The sequence below is a fragment of the Mus pahari genome, chromosome 12 (genome assembly GCF_900095145.1).
Source record: "Mus pahari chromosome 12, PAHARI_EIJ_v1.1, whole genome shotgun sequence".
In the NCBI taxonomy this organism is placed as follows: domain Eukaryota; kingdom Metazoa; phylum Chordata; class Mammalia; order Rodentia; family Muridae; genus Mus; species Mus pahari.
Window position 1 is genome coordinate 44,494,548 of NC_034601.1, and position 16,711 is coordinate 44,511,258.

A 16,711-nucleotide genomic window follows, 5' to 3' on the forward strand; every position below is an offset into this window, starting at 1 on the left:
CCCCAGTCCCACTGTCTCTCCCCCAATCCCACTGTCTCTCCCCCAATCCCACTGTCTCTCCCCCATCTCACAGTCTCTCCCCCAATCTTTACCTCTCTCCTCCCTCTGTTTTCAAGTTTGAATCATTTCAGAAATAAACAGCTTTGGGGAAACTGAAATCAAAATTAGACAAAAAAAAAAAAAAGTTAAGTGCTTCTTACCCAATTAAACTAACATGTACAGAATAATGACTCAGTTTATCCTGTAGTTTATAAATACAGAAATGAACTAATAAATTTTCAGATTAAAAAAATAGAAAAAAATTCAAATTAACGTTATTTTTGCATGGGGAGCATTTAACTCAACGGTTTATTGCTCTTTGATTATAATTCATTTCAGACAGATCTCAAATCAACAGAGACTCAAAATTATTCTAAGGACACAATATATACACAAGCATATAAAAAACTAACCCAACAACAACAATAAAATGATGTTATATCAATATCCAACAAGCAACTGTACTATGTACTACTGTGCCCAAGTGCCAATCCACTTGATGTACTTAACAGAAAAGTGCAATATCATACAGTAAACAGCAGCACTATACACTCAGTGAATGGCATCTAGGCTGATACTCGAAGACTTCAAACAACTGTTATTTAACTACTGCTTTAGTTTGGATGCAAAATTTCTCAAGGTCCATATACAGAACACGTGCTCATCAGCTATAGTGCTCTTTCCAGAGGCTCGGGAATCTTTATGGGACATGACCTGGCTGTGGCTCACTCTCTCCCTCAGTCTCTCTGTAACCTGGTCCAGTGAGATGATGTGCCAGTGGAGCCCAGAAGCCATGCCTTCCCTATCATGGTGGGCTGAAGTCTTGAACAGGAGCCAAAACAAACCCCTTCCCCTTAAGCAGCCTCTAGACAGTACTTTCTCACAGTGACGAGAAAACCAAGTCATCCAGCTGTCTTCAGGAAGGAGGGGCAGAGGAGGAGAGCAGGGAGTAAAAGCAGGTGGAGTCATGTGACTTCAGGTTCTCTGACTTCTACTGCATTACTTCACAAACACAATTTAATTTCTTTTCTGTTTATCTCAACCTTAAATATATGTCAACTTGCTGTTTGGATTCTCAACTCTCTTACAAAGTAAAAGAATGCTACCTTGAAAAGAAATGTGAATTTAGTTTGACAAGAGAGGAAAAGCAAACATATAATCTAAGAAACATAATTCTCTTGTTCTTCAACCTACTTTTCAAATATCCATTGTTTTCCTTGATAGCAGGAAATGTACAAGGAATTCATTTTTATAGTGATTTAACTCCTTATATATATATATATTTTTTTTTCAAGAGCTTAGATTTGGTATCTTCACTTATAGGAGTCTCATTTTCATATTCAATCAATTCACGGTATAAATTTGATAACTTCAAATGTCTCCTATTTCAAAGGTTCTAAAGCTATTTTTAGCATCTTTACCATAATTAGTCATATTTCTTATTTATCGATTAAATAACTTAGAAACGTTTTGTTTCCACCTCATTCTTTGGTATAGAAAACAGTTTCCTCCAGGTTGTATTCTTCACTTCTAAATTATTCTTAAAACTGGCTAGGAATCCAAAGGCATTTGGCTACAATCATATCTGGTAAAATTATTACACTGGAAAAAGTATTCATTTTCTTTTTCACTTTGTAAAGTAACAATATGAATAAAGTTCTGTTCAGGAAGAAGAGATGGTGCACATCTTTAATCACAGCACTTGGGAAGCTGAGGCAAGAAGATGACGAATTTGAGATCACCCTAGGCTATATACTTGAGTCCCTAACTCAAAAAAGTTTATGAACTTGCCAAACTTAGGTGAAAAGCTCGCAAGCTTATTTCCTTTTCCTAATCCTCTATGCAAACTACAGACATTCCAGTCTTCAGCAGTACTCGGTCATTTGCAAACTGATTATGAAACAATAATCTAAGTTGTCTGTGAATGTAAGAAAGTGATGAGGAAAGTTCTAGCTTTGTTAAATACAAAAGAACTAACTAGGAACCATGGCAGTTCCCCAATTCAAGTTCTGCAGAGACAGTACTCCACATTACAAACGGATTTGTACTCGGACAATTTTATTTCAAACATGTGCACCTGCTGGAAGACTTCTTGGAATTTTAAACCTATGTAGACTTCGTCCCACTAAAGATGAGCAGTAGATGGTATTTTAGACATACAGTCAAAACTTATACTGCCCCTCCTGATCAGACTTTCTCCACTTGGGTCACTCCCAAGGCCACTCCTGGACTAATGAAGAGCATGAGCAGATATGGAAGCATAAATAAAAAAGGAAAATAATTTTTACTGTAACATGCCATGAAAATGTGGGAGTAAGAACAGCCCTCATAGGCTCATGTATTTCATTGCTTAGGGAGTGACAATATTTGAAAGGATTAGAAGGTATGGCTTTCTTGAGATGTGTTACTGGGGATGGGCTTTGATACCTCAGAAGCCCACACTAAGTTCACAGTCACTCTTTCTCCCTGCTGCTTGGGGATCCAGATGTAGAACTCTCAACCCCTCCAGTAGCAAGTCTACCTGTGTGCCAACCATGTTCTCTTTCATGAGAAAGGACTAAACCTCTGAAATTGTAAGCAAGCCCCAATTAAATTGCTGTGGTCATGGCTTCTCTTCATAGTGATAGAACACTAAAACACTTGATAATGAAATGTACACAGTTTCTCAGATTCAACTGGCTCTGGCATCCATTTGTCAATTCCTAGATCACGTTTGATTTTGTATGCCATCTTTTCTGTTTCTTATTACTGTATTTTAGATGATTGTATAAATAAAAATATAACTATAAACTAGAAGAACATCCTCAATTAATTAGTTCATTGCTCAGAAACAGAGGTCACATGGCTACCTAGTTAAAACTGTTATAAAATGGTGTGTTTATGACTGTTTTCTGAACAGGTAAAATGAAGTACCCTGACTTATTTTCTATAGACATACTCATACATAATCGACTCAGAATACTTCCACAAATTTAATTTTCTTTAGACCTCTCTATATTCTTTGGTTTAGCAATTAAGAACACACAGGATATTTTCCAGTGAACTCTTGAATATCTCATACTCAATTCTGCTGACTCAGTAAAAGAGTAATTATATTCAGATTTGCCTTCTTAAAGCCAGAATTTGTACTACTAATAAATGTGGCCTTAAAAGATGGTACAGTGTGGTGTAAAAACAGTAACAAAAGCCTGTTCTTATTCACAATGGAACTTTGTTAGTGCTTAAATGAGCTCATAGTAAATATATATTAAACCAAATTATATGTTTTAATAGCAATTCAATGCTAGACAATGACATTCAAAAAAGTTAAAACTGATAAGAGCAACATCCAATAATATACTTCTTCAAACAGAAAATAAGAGATACAGTTATTCTGGCCACATTAATTTAACTGGAATGTTAAAAAAGTTTCTTAAAAAACTGTAATCAGACTATTTAATATATTTTCCCATGTTAATTCACACTAATTTCTACAATCTTAAAACATCCACAAAGTACAAAGTACTCATGTATCACTAATCACACCTTGCATACCCAGATGGGGAACCCCGATATTATTGTTACTAATACTAACTTTGAAATAGTATTGTCATATTTTAAAGCTGATAAGGAATTTTTTTCTAAAGCAAGTTTAAAAAAAAAAAAAACTTGAACAAGGATATATTGTTCAAGAATGATACAATTTGTGTCCAGATTTTATCATCCCAACCTTTTCTTCATTATGTGATCTTCATATTTCAAATGTTTTCATGTTGCAGCCATACATTTGTACATTATTTTTACTAGGTAATAGTGGCTGCTGATTCATCTTTTTCCTAAGGTTAACCCTGTATGGAAAGCTGCCTCCAGGGAGAGTAACCACTTAGATATCTTAGGTGTGTGATTTCTAAATATGTAGGACTTCAACAGATTGTCTTGAACCAATATCAGTAAGAGCTATAATGCTGAAATAAGAGATTCTGAACAGTTCAAATTCATTATTCTGTAAGAAGGTTTAACTTACTTGATGAAGATTAAAATGTTACACACAAAAACACTGACATGAAAAACTGTACAAGGTTCACACTTTCCCGATCAACATGAAAGATGAATCCATCGGATGAGAAAAGGCTGAGACCAGCTCTGATAGCACATGGTTCTTGACTGTCTCACTGCTTCCAGGTAAGAAAGTAAGATGCATGTCCAGAGCAGCTCTTACCAGTCAGGTCAAGACTGTCCATTGTGATTTCAATGGAACATCAGAACTTCCAGCTTCTGTGATGCAGCAGGATTCTGTGAAAGACACATGGCAAAGCGGTTAAAATGAGAGCCACGGAGGCCTTTCAAACAAAGCCCACATATCTCCTTTGGCCAAATAATCCCAGATAAAAGGCAAAATATCCCCCAGCTAACCAATGCTTTTTAGAGAACGTGGCCCAAACTGTTTATCATTGATTTTAATACTAAAAAGACAGTCCCTGCAATTACTCAGTGCAGAGTAAAGTTATCTAAACTCAGAATTACAGGCAGTCTATTCCCCACATTTGACTAAAATGAAATAGAGATTTAGAGACAAACAGCCTGCTGGGGTGGGAAATGGTGGATCTGACACTAAATTCAAGTTACTTTAAATGACTGGCCCAACTCAGCTAGATAAACTAGGATTTTGTATTACTGTCTTTTCACTGATTTAAAGGTAATGAGTAAAACAAGGCAACATAATGAATAATGAACAAACAAGAAAACATCTAGGGGCGAGGAGACACATAAAACTTGGTACAAAAACAAACAAAAAGCCATTCATTTTTTTCCTAAGTATAAAGAACTAAGAAAATGGAAGTTGATCAAAGTCAGTGATGAAATGTACATGAAGTCCAAGGAGATATACGAGATGAAAACAAAAGTACAGCCTCTGAAACACATGGCTTTTAACAATCAAAATATTGGAGTTTTTGAGACACAGTTTTTAGCTTGCTTCACGGTAATAAATCCATACTCAACTAAAAAAGTAAACACTGTAGTTATTGACTATTACTTACTAACTTACAGCTTCATCAATAATTAGTTATTTTATGGCTGGATTAATTGTTTTTCTTTCTTCCTAATGGTTAACATTGATATGGAAACTACAGCTCTTCGGTTAAAAATCAAAAGTGTGGGCTGGGCGTGGTGGCGCACGCCTTTAATCTCAGCGCTCAGGAGGCAGAGGCAGGCGGATTTCTGAGTTCGAGGCCAGCCTGGTCTACATAGTGAGTTCCAGGACAGCCAGGGCTATACAGAAAAACCCTGTCTCGAAAAACCAAAAAAAAAAAAAAAAAAAAAAAATCAAAAGTGTGTTATAATTCAATGAAGTTCTTCTGTCAGGAAAAGATGATTCAGTTGTCACCCAGGTCTTTCCAAAGTAATAGCAGAGAAAATAATAAATATTAATTAAATAATCTCATGTTATCTCACACCAGATACTACTTCAGATAAGTATGTGGCTATAGCTTTAAAAATCAGTTATATTTTTAATAATTTTAATGTATAATTAATTGCCTCTCCCATTCACCACCCCTTGCTCTATTTTCAAATTTGTGGCTTCTTTTTCTTTAATTATTGTTTTACAGAGAGAGAGAGAGAGAGAGAGAGAGAGAGAGAGAGAGAGAGAGAGAGAGAGAGTGTCAGAGACAGACAGAGAAACAGAGACAGAGAGAGACACAGAGAGAGGGGGAGGGAGAGGAGGAGGGGGGAGGGAAGGAAGGGAGAGATTCCTAAACGCACGAATACGACTTGCTCAGTCTGTATAACGTAACCTCTCTATATATGATGGTCTCAGGGAGGACCCATTGATGTTGTGGCCATAATCCCTAACTACATTCTAAATATTGTTCCTCATGCTCACAAATAAATTCAGTTCTTACTCTGCATCAAAGACACTTCTTTGTGAAAGAGACCATTACAGAATAACACAACTGATCAAAAGGCAGAAAACAACTGACTTTGTGATACCCAGCCTCAGCTACTACATCTACACTGCCATTCCCACACCAAAGGCTCAAGGCTCATTGTGGAAGAGAGAGTGGAAAGATTGTGAGAGTGTGTTTCTGAGAGTATGTCAGAGAGGCTACACCTTTAACTCTCACCATCATGTCTGCCTAAATAGGAGCAGAACAACACTGATACATACACACACACACACACACACACACACACACACATATACACACGTACGTATGTCTGTTTAATGAAGGAAACATACAGTACCCCAAACTGACAAAATTGGTGGTATAGAAATCTCTATTTTCATAAAATATTTTATTTTAAAATACCTTTTTAAAAAGCTGTATGGCTAGCAAATTAGCTCAGCACATAAAAGTACCAAGCCAGAGGACCACAGTCCCATCCCTAGGACCCACATTTTGGAAGGACACATGAAGTGTCCACAGACATACACACACGCACACACACACGCACACACACACACACACACACACACACACACACACACACTGGAAACAACACTTACATAAGCAAACACACAGTTACTTGAATGTATCCTTAGTTCAAAGCCTACGTAGATTATTGTCTAAGCAACCAAATATCTACCTGTGTCCTACTCAGGCTTCCTCTCACTCCTACTCACCCCAAAGAACCTCAGAATTCTAACTCCCCATGGTCAGGTCCCACTGACTCAATAGGCATCCATTTTCATGATCTCTGCTCCCCACGCAGGATCCTGCTACCAGGGCATTCTCCAACCCTGAGCTAATACACTTTAACATTGATATGCTCTGAGAAACTTCATCATGACATGTGAAAAAGCCATGAATTAAATAGGTATGATTCATCTCTTACCATAAACAGAGGCAAATGGCTCGGCGTCTGAAAAATCTATCCTAAGGACAGCCTAAGCAACTGATGAAATATCCTAGACTAAATGGCTTTCTGGCACAGCCCAACCCCTGGGAACTAGGGAAGTGTTTTCAACATCTTGTGATACTAGAAGAGGTGAGATGCCGCTTCTTACCAAGACCTCCAATTAGTGTTAATGTCAGGCACAGTGTTCAAAGGCACATTATGGAAAAATCCCCTTCTATGCCAAAATTGTGTATGTACCCCAATGTCACTACAACTCAGTGCAGAAGGGATCCCAAAGAGACTATGGGCCCACTTACACAGAAGCATATTTATTCCCCATGAATGACTGCTTTTCTGATGTTTTCATCAATTCTCTGGTTAATAGATTAAGCTAACCAACTCATTCTCATACATACCCCTAATTCAATCAAGCTCAATAAAAGTCATTCTGGACTGCAATTATTTGCTAAGGAACAATTATACTCAAATGGAAAAAAAATGGAAATGGCTAGGCATGGTATAATGCACGATGCAAAGGTCTCTCCATTTACATAGCTCAAGAACAACAACAGAGCCAACTGCACAGAAGGAAGCACTTTTCCTCCATCCTCCTGAAAACAGAAAACCCATGTTTTTACATCAGTACAAGATAAATGGGTACCATGAAAAAGCAAGCTTTTGAATTACTATTTCCAATGATGCTTCTGGCTTGAAAGAGACGAAAACTCTTGCCCACTCTACAGTCCACCCTACAGTCCATCTAAGAGTTCTGGTGCCTTCCAGTCACTGAGACCCTGCTTACGCCCTCCATTTTCTGAACAATATTGTGTTCCAATCTCTCTTTATGACACAGGCATGCTTTAGAAGATTCTTCTTCTCTGAAAAATTTTTGTAAGAATAAGACTTTTAAAGTTTTCTTCAATTTACTCTTTTATATACATGCTACATGTTTATAAGGGAAGTGAAATACAAACTTCAAACTCTGGTTTCCATGTAATGAAATGAATTCATGTTTTTTGTTTGTTTCTTTTGTTTTTAACAAATCCTTGTTAACTAAAGCTTGCCCTGTTGCTGTTGCCTACACAAATCAGAACACATGGACTGATCTCTAGCTAAATAACCCACTGAAGTAAAATATCTTCATATGTACACAGACACCTCCAGGAAACATGGGTGTGTCCGTGTGGTGATGCTACTTAGGAATAAATAAACCCCTTCCATTAATATTACCTGCCTGTCTTTTTATAGTTGAAGCCTAAACCACAACTATTTCACAGGCATTTTTGGCCAGGCGCCAACCTTCAACTGACATTACAAATGTCAGCTATACTAAGAATGGAAATCTTTTAAAAAGGAATGTGCAAGTCTGATTTTGTCACCTTCCTATCACAAACCTAGCATTTCCTCATGACCCAGAGCATTTTGATTAAAAAACACTAAAAAATAGTCCCCTCTGCATCTAGCAGGGACTACAGAAACTGTCCATTTCTTTACTTTCCAAAAAGTCTCCAGGAGATACTACTTAGCAGTGACAAAACAATCTAATAACACTCTACATTCACTGTCTAACAGTGGCCTCTTGAATGTCAACAATAAAGACTTGGATATTCCTTCCCCTTCAGCATTCAGCACTGTACCAATTTAAAAGTATATTTTAAAAATATATTTTAAAAACTATCTTCTGATTAGTTATTTACAAACAGAACAGCAATGAAAATGATTTAACCCTCCATTATTTGAGAAATTAATGACCTATTACTACTATGTGTTAGCTAAAATATATAGCAGTCATGCTGATGAAATAGTTGACCAATTATGCACACACAAAAAGCTACCCAATGATACAGTAATATAAAATAGATAATAGCATGACAAGCAAATAATTTTATCTTGAGTTGTAATGTCAGCTCAGGAGATAGCTCAGTCATTAAAATGTTTCTTTTGCAGGCACAAGGACTTGAATTCAAGTCAAAGAAGTCAGGCATTATGACAGAGGCTTATAACTATAGCACCAGGGAGGCAGGGACAAGGGAACCCCTGGACCTCACTGTCAGCTAGCCTGGCTACCTTGGTATACTCCTACACGCAAGTACACACATATGCAAACACAGACACAAGTGTGCATGGAGAGTGTGTGAGCACACATGGGCACGTGTGCGTACACACACACTAGTTAGTATGCACACAGTGACCGCTGTGCACGAAACAGATAAAAGTGCAATCTGAAGTAGAGATGACTGTCATATAATATATACAGAGAGGATGGAAGAGAGCTGTAGAGACACAGAATGAGCAAAGTGTTCAACACTCGGAGCATGGCTTGCAAGAAGTGTCAGGAGGCATAGCAGGTAGATCGGGCTGTAGAAAGTCTCCAATGAGAAAGTAGACTATGAAATATAAGCAAACGAGAAAACAATTTTTTCTTGTGCCCACAGTCTCCTAAATAGAAGGATACAATCAGTAGCATAGAGTTAAGTTAAATCTGGTGGTCTGAGGTATAACCTGCAAATGTGGGCCAATTCCAAAGCCTCTCGGGTTCTTTACTACTCATCAGAAATATTGATATAGCATCCTTACACGCCCTTTAGAATTAAAACCCAAAACTGTGCAATGAACTATGTGAATAAAAAAAAATGAAATCCAGAATTATTAGGAAGCAATATAAATGCAAAGTGTTTACTTGTTACTGAGTGTCAATAAATGTCATCTTAGTAACCTTATCATTAAAGTTAATACTAGAAGATAGAAAAACCTCTAATAAAGTAACACTATAGCACTCTGAGGTTCGCTTTGAATTCTCTCAGAATCTACATACAGAATGGTGTTTTGCTGTAGATTCTACTTTAATTTCAGTAGCTTTAGCATATGTTTAATTCTGACCAGTGTAAGTAGCCACTTTTTACTCTTTACCAATTTCAGTATCCATTAACTGATTTGATAATATGAATATTTTATCATAATTATCATTTTCATTAGATTACTGCTTCAAGCAACACAGTAGAGCTATGAATTTCTGCAGTTTCCATAAGTAGATGTGGAAATGACCAGGTATTAGTCCATTCAGATGGCCTGGCAGGGAGGTGTTGAATGCTCCTTTTATGTGTCTGTGAATTGTACAAATTTGCCTGTGACCTTCTCTGGGAGGGGAAATTACACATTTAAGTGGATTAAGTTTCACTTCCAGGAAGAATATAAAATCATGCTCACCAGCAGCTATGTCAGGAATACCGACAGGGAACTACCCGGCACTTTACAAAAATTCATTAGCTCTATGCCACTGAGCACCAAGCTGGAAAGTAAACTGTTACTTAATCCAGCCCGATGGGAGAGCCCCTGGGAGACTCGGGGAGCTCACACAAACCCTCATGTACACACTTGAGGAACAATAAGCACCTGCATCTTGAGGGAGGGTTCTTCAAGGGAATCCCACTGGAGCATCTTTGAACTCTTAGCCAAGACCACCTTGTCCTTTGGGGTAAGAAAGAGTTTCCATGGCTATACTTCATCAATTTCTTCTTTTATGAAAAAAAAAAAATTAGCCAAAAGTCATGTGATATAAGAAGGAAATCAAGCAACTACCAATTTATGTAATTTTAAATGGGAAATGTTCTATCCTAAAAAGCAAAGGGCACTGACTTTCTCATTTCCCTTTATTACGAAATTAAATTACTCAAATAATTTAAGATATAAAGTTACAATTTCAAATTGTGTGATCTTGTTTAATGAAATGATATTTTTATTAAAAATTATATTGTTAACATAAGAGATATTAAGCTAGGACTGACTAGAAATTTCCTCTCTGATGGCTATCTTTCACAGTGCCAGAAGGTGCCAAGCAGGCTTCTGGGGAAGAAAAGACCTCAATGGTCTCACCCTATGCTGGACCCTGCATGCTGCAATACCAATGTGCCAGGCATGGTGTACCCACAGCTCCAACAGTGGCATGACCATTTGGGGACTAGCCAACCACTCTGTGATGGGGTCCGAGGCTTGCTGCACAGGAAGGAGCTCCTGCTTGTCACTGTAAACCTGGACAAAAGCTCGTGCTAAGGAGATCACAGGCCCTGGAGGTAAACTTACTACTGATATTGGCTAAATAGTCATACTGTCCAATTGTTTCCCAAATGTTTGTGTTTCTATCCAAAGAACGGTGCTGCTCTCAACCGTGGTCTGACAAGCTCATTTTCAGTGGGAAGCAGTTAGTGTACTCAAGAACAGCTCGTCAGCGCGTTAAGAGGAAGTATCTGATGAAGCCTCAGACCTAACAAGCCTCAGGAAACATCAAGAAAGAGAGAACAAAACAATATGAATGAAAAAAATAATAAAATGAAAGAAACGGAGAATGGGGAGGAGGACTTTGAAATTCTTTTTATGGACAGCACTCACAAACTCACGGCTGCTGTGTTTGCCTGCATGTGAGCTGAACAAGATTAAGACAGTCAACATTCCAACACAAATGGAGGAGGGACCCACAAGGGCTCTCCCCTAACTGAGGAAGTACTGGCTGAAGTACAGGCAGCAGGCGGGAAGAATCTTTTTCCTAGAGGTGTAGCTGCTACTAAGAAGCTTATGTTCCAGTGGATTGTTCCACAACCATGTGTTTAAAGAGAACACTAAGAAGGAGACATGAAAACGGGAAGAAGTAAGAGGCTGTCATTAGAAAAACAACAACAAAAATTCCTCTATAACCCAGAAAGAACCCTTGTCCCTTTTAGTTGTAGCAGGCAGAAGGACTCTTGTTTCTGTCATGTTTAACCACAGGAATATTTCTGAGCATATACTAGAGGGGTCTACTCCAAACTAACCCATGGTGAACTCAAGATGTTACCTTCTTAAGCAATGTATTCACAAGACAGCTATTTTTTGAGACAAAGTTGCAGTAATTGGTTATTTCAAGTCAGAAAACTCTAAGAAACTTTCCCTCAGTGCTAAATTGAAGTTTGCTCAGATGAAGTCATGCATAGTCCAGGAGAAGAGGCATGGGTGCTTTGTGAAAAGATAGAAACAGCTCTTGGCTTCTCATGACATTCTCTACTGCATATGGCTACCCTTTTAGGGTTTAATGGTGCTCCCTATCAGATGTACTGTGAAATCCCAGACTCAAGAATGTCACGGAGAATAACAGGTTGCTAGGTTTGATTACCCTTTGATGACCCAACAACACAGGAGTGGAATAGCCCAGAATTCAGGACTCCTGACACAGTCAATATCTTTGTCATATCACACTGCACTTTTAGACTGTTATCCATCAGTTTAAATGCTCCAGGGTTAGGCATCCATAGACCAGCAGAAAGCTACAGACCAGAGCACTTATAACATTATCTCCATTTATAATGGTAGATACAGCCTATTCTTCCCATGACTTCCCATACCAGAAAGAAGAATCTAACTTTATGCTCACGGGGTTCAGAGAGCATTAATTGGTACCAGTTGAAAGACAGAGAAAGACTTCTTTTGGCTGTAGAAATAAGAATAGAAAATATATTATTCCTTCAAAATATGCTTATATCTTGAAATTGAGCTATGGCTATTTAGACAGAAGGAATATGAAAAACTACTTTTTGTTCAGTTTAAGTGGACAATCTTAGACTACTTTAAAAACTAAATTTGTTAACAAGTGAACATCAATTATTCACTCTGTGTTAAAATTATTTACTGACTAGAGTATGCAAGCAAATGCTATATAAACAACAATTCCCCTTAAATACACAGCCTCGGGAGAAATACCGAGAAACACCAATTAAAATGAAACCCTTTATTAAAACTAACCACAGCTTCAACAATAATCATCTATACACAGTAGAAATGTTCTACCAGTTATTAATACTCAGGAAAAGGATGCCAACCTACACATCAATACTTAAATTAATATTAATCTAAATGATTAATGTTTCATATATTAAATATACAATTAAATAAAATATATAATAAGTTTAATATAATTAATATAAGTAATACTCTCCAAATATTTACATAAGTTTACCCCCTGTCCCTAAATCTAATGTAATGATCCACAGAATTCAGTGATATAAAATTCCAGGGACTAAAGGTAAATAGGGAAAGGCCTGCACTCAAGCAACTCTAGAGACAGCTGTGATAATTCTTGCTACTGCTATCATATATCTTGAACTTTTAGTTTCTTATAATCAGACATTACCACAAGTTAGTTAAAAAATGAAATTCACTATAGTTGCCTTCTCTAAATAGGAGATTAGCATAAAAGTGTATGCTCTATGAAGGCTGTCTGTCTTTACTTAGCATTCAATTACTTTAAGACACCTAGACTCATAAAAAGAAAGAATTTAACTGGAGTTTGCTTACAGTTTTAGATGGCTAAATCCATGATCATTAAACAGAAATGGCACTGGAGCAGTAGCTAAGAGCTTTACATCTTAATCCATAGAAGAGTGAGGAAGGAAGGAAGGAAGGAAGGGAGGGAGGAAGGGAGGGAGGGAGGGAGGGAAAGACAGAAAGACAGAGACAGAGACAGAGAGACAGAGACACTGAGACTGGCTTGGGTTTTTGAAACCTCAAAGTCTACCCCACTACCCAAGTGCCACACCTCCTGTCATACCTCCTAATCTTTCCAAATAGTTCACCTCCCAAGGGCTCAAGCTTTGGGGCTTAGAAGAGCCATTCTCATTCAAGCCATCCCACATTCCTTCAGCCAAAATCAGCAGGCTTCTATGTTTTCCTACATAGCATACTTTCCTCCATTTTTTAATAAAAAGCACTTCATGATTTTTTTTTTAAAAAAAATACTTCCTATACTCTTAAAGTACATCTCCTTTGGGGGCAAGAGTCCATTATATTAAGTGGAACTGACCTAATTCCATTGAAGATCCGAGGACGGAAATATCAGGAAGGCTTTCACGTTCAGTTCCTTGTATTGTCCTAAGTGCCACAGCTGAGTGAGGAAGGGGAACTAAGCTTCACTCAGGCCTCAGCCCACAACTAACAGATGCATTAGGTTGTGTGATTACAGGAAGGAGGAAAGCAGTCTGCAGTCCTGCTCAAAGAAAAGCAAAAGAACGAAGCGTTGGACAACCTGTGTAACTTCTGAAAAGAGGCAAAGGTACTGATTCACTCTATTTCAAATCCTAATTCCAATAAATCTATTTAAAAATTTTGGCAAACCATGATACTCAATAAGTCAAGATGTTAGGATTTTAAATCTCTACCTATGCTACAGCAATTTCTTCATTTATATCATCTGTGAAATAATAGTCAAGTTTTAATGCAAACACTGAGAAATGAGCAAATGTTAATTTGACTTCTGAAAGTGACACTCAAGGTATTTCCAATGACTTGCAATTTGCTATGTAGGTAATGTACTTAAGTGGAGAGTGCCACACAGTTTATTTTCCAGACAGTTTTTCTTGTATTTAGAAGAGGAAAAAAGATGATGAAGAAGAGCAAAAACACATATTAGTTGAGAATAAAGTATCTTGCTTCCGTGCACACCTCTTGAAAAACAATTTTTGAAGGATTAAAGTAAAATAAATTCACATCAAAACTATTCTGAATATGACCATGGTTAAACTAAATAGGTCACAAAAGAAACTCAAAGTCATGAATCTGGGAAAGGGACAAGCAGCCAGGGGTTGCCAGAAGTGGGAGGGAGACAAGAAAAGGTGTAGGTAGAATGTAGCCAGACTGCACTATACACATGTGTGAAACTGTCAAAGACTAACCCAATTACCAACAGCTATTCAAGAAAAATTTTATCTGTTTCTAACTTGTTATTTTGATACGTGGGTTTGAACTTAGGACCTGTGTATACTAGTCAAACACTCTACCACTGAACTGTTCACCCAGTCCTCTTTTTACTTAAGCCAGAGTTTTATAAGCTGCATAGGTTGTCCTTGAATTCCTTTAGCAACCTAGGCTATACTTAAACTTTTGATCTTCCTATCTTGACCTCACTCGCAGTTGGAATAACCAGTCTATAATATCAGATTCAAGTTTGAATATACTTTTAAATGGAATCACTGCAGTTTGGAAGGCAATTAGTGTTTGAGTTACTTTTTAATATAAATAGTCACAAAGAACCACAGAGCTGATTATTGTAATATATACATATATAAGTGTCAGTACTCTTTTCATTATCTTACATGACTCAGGATCCTTTCATATATACTGAATATAATATATGTGATATGGTCTAATTTGAGGGTCTACACATAACTAAAATATCAAACTTGAATGCACAGGACTCTAGGGTGACACAGAAACCAAAGGCAGTACTCCTTATAATGTAAAAGCCACAACAAAAGTTTTCCTTTCTTAATTTAACAGTAGGAGAAATGCAAAAAACAAAAACAAAAAAGAAACCAAAACAATAATTACTAATAAATGTAAATCCAGGCCTTGGATATATTCCTCAGTCTTGGCTATGTCAGCAAGACTTTCCCGATGGTCTGAAACTATTAAAACTTGTTGCTGTAAGATATAGCTATAACCAAAGTTTAATTATTATATTTTGGAGTGAATGAAGACATGTTGGATCACAATGTTGATGTCTAATTCACAGATTGCAAAAACAGTATTAAGAGTGTCACATAACAACTTGAGTCTTCTAAGTACCCTGCAAAACAGACTGCGCAGGCTTAAAATTCAAGTCTACTTGTTTAGAGTTGAATCTGCAGCACAATCCAATATTATTGCTAACAAAATAAGTATTTTAATTAACTAATTAGGTTTTCTTTATCTCGTACTCCACTCCCATCAACCTCCATCCATCCAAAACAACCACTCTGATGTGACAGCTAAGATTTTTGCATGGATGCTAATTTTACACAAATCTGAGTGTGGTGCATGAAATGCCAGCAATGGAAAGGGTAAATGCTGTTAACAGAGAAACTCTTAAGTTTCTCTTTTGAAGTTCCAGAATGAAAATTCAAAGCAGACTAAAAGAGATTTCATCTGGATTAAAAATCTTCAACTGTGGGTAGGCAGAATATAAATAAATCTGATAGTTTATAATTATGCATTGATATTTTATCTCTGTTTATTACACTGCAAGTTAACACACACAATCCAAGCTTAGTGGTGCCAAGTGTAATGAATAAACATCCAAAGGTGGAGAATAGGGGTGCTTACCTTATTGAAACAAAATGTAAAATGACAACACACAAATGAATCAGCTTTGTACAGTCCCTGAAAATAAGCCAGATTTAGCAAAAATAACTGTCCAGCAAGAAACAAAAGCCCACTCTAACCAGTGCTGGGGATGTCAGACAAGGAAATGAATGCAAAATGCCTCCAGATCAGATCATTGAGAAGGGAAAGCACCTTGGAGGCAGAAGATTTCAAAGTTTGTTTGCATATCTCTTTGGAGTCACATAAGAGAATAGCATCATAATTTGAAATCACTATACATACTATACATAACTGTATAGTGATTTGGGGGCTTAACACTAAACTTACTTCAGCACATGCTCCTAGCAGGCAGTTTGGAGTGTTCAATATTAGGACTTAATAACTCTCAATCCTGTCCAAAAAGTAAAGTGAGTTGTCCTTGGATATCTATCAGTGGAGATACTTAAACCAGAACTATAATAAGCTATTATTACATGAGTACTCTCATAGGGATCTGAGTTCTTAATACTAAGTTCAGGTATTTCAAAATTATATAGTATTCAAAAGTCAAAGCAAAAGAACTAGAGTCCTTAATACCTGTTTACCCATTATGCCTAAGAGCCCCCGTTACTCCCAGTACAAAACATATCAAAGGAAGATGTGGGTTGTTTATGCCTTATATCACAATTAATATTAGTATTAGTCAAACTGTTGAAGGAACTGGGAACTGGCCATATGCCAATCTCAACAGAACAGAACTTTTCATATAAGA

The 16,711-nt window shown here is 37.1% G+C and overlaps 1 protein-coding gene across 14 annotated transcripts in view; it reads right to left on the minus strand.

Moving 5' to 3' along the window:
- Bbx (BBX high mobility group box domain containing) overlaps window positions 1-16,711 on the minus strand; it is a 240,376-nt gene that overhangs the window by 136,982 nt on the left and 86,683 nt on the right. For 10 of the 14 annotated variants that reach the window (XM_021209074.2, XM_021209072.2, XM_029544302.1 and 7 more), the window contains one exon: window positions 4,238-4,311. The gene's annotated coding sequence lies outside the window, so the exon portion shown is untranslated. The other 4 variants (XM_021209075.2, XM_029544301.1, XM_029544300.1 and 1 more) reach the window with 2 other exon arrangements.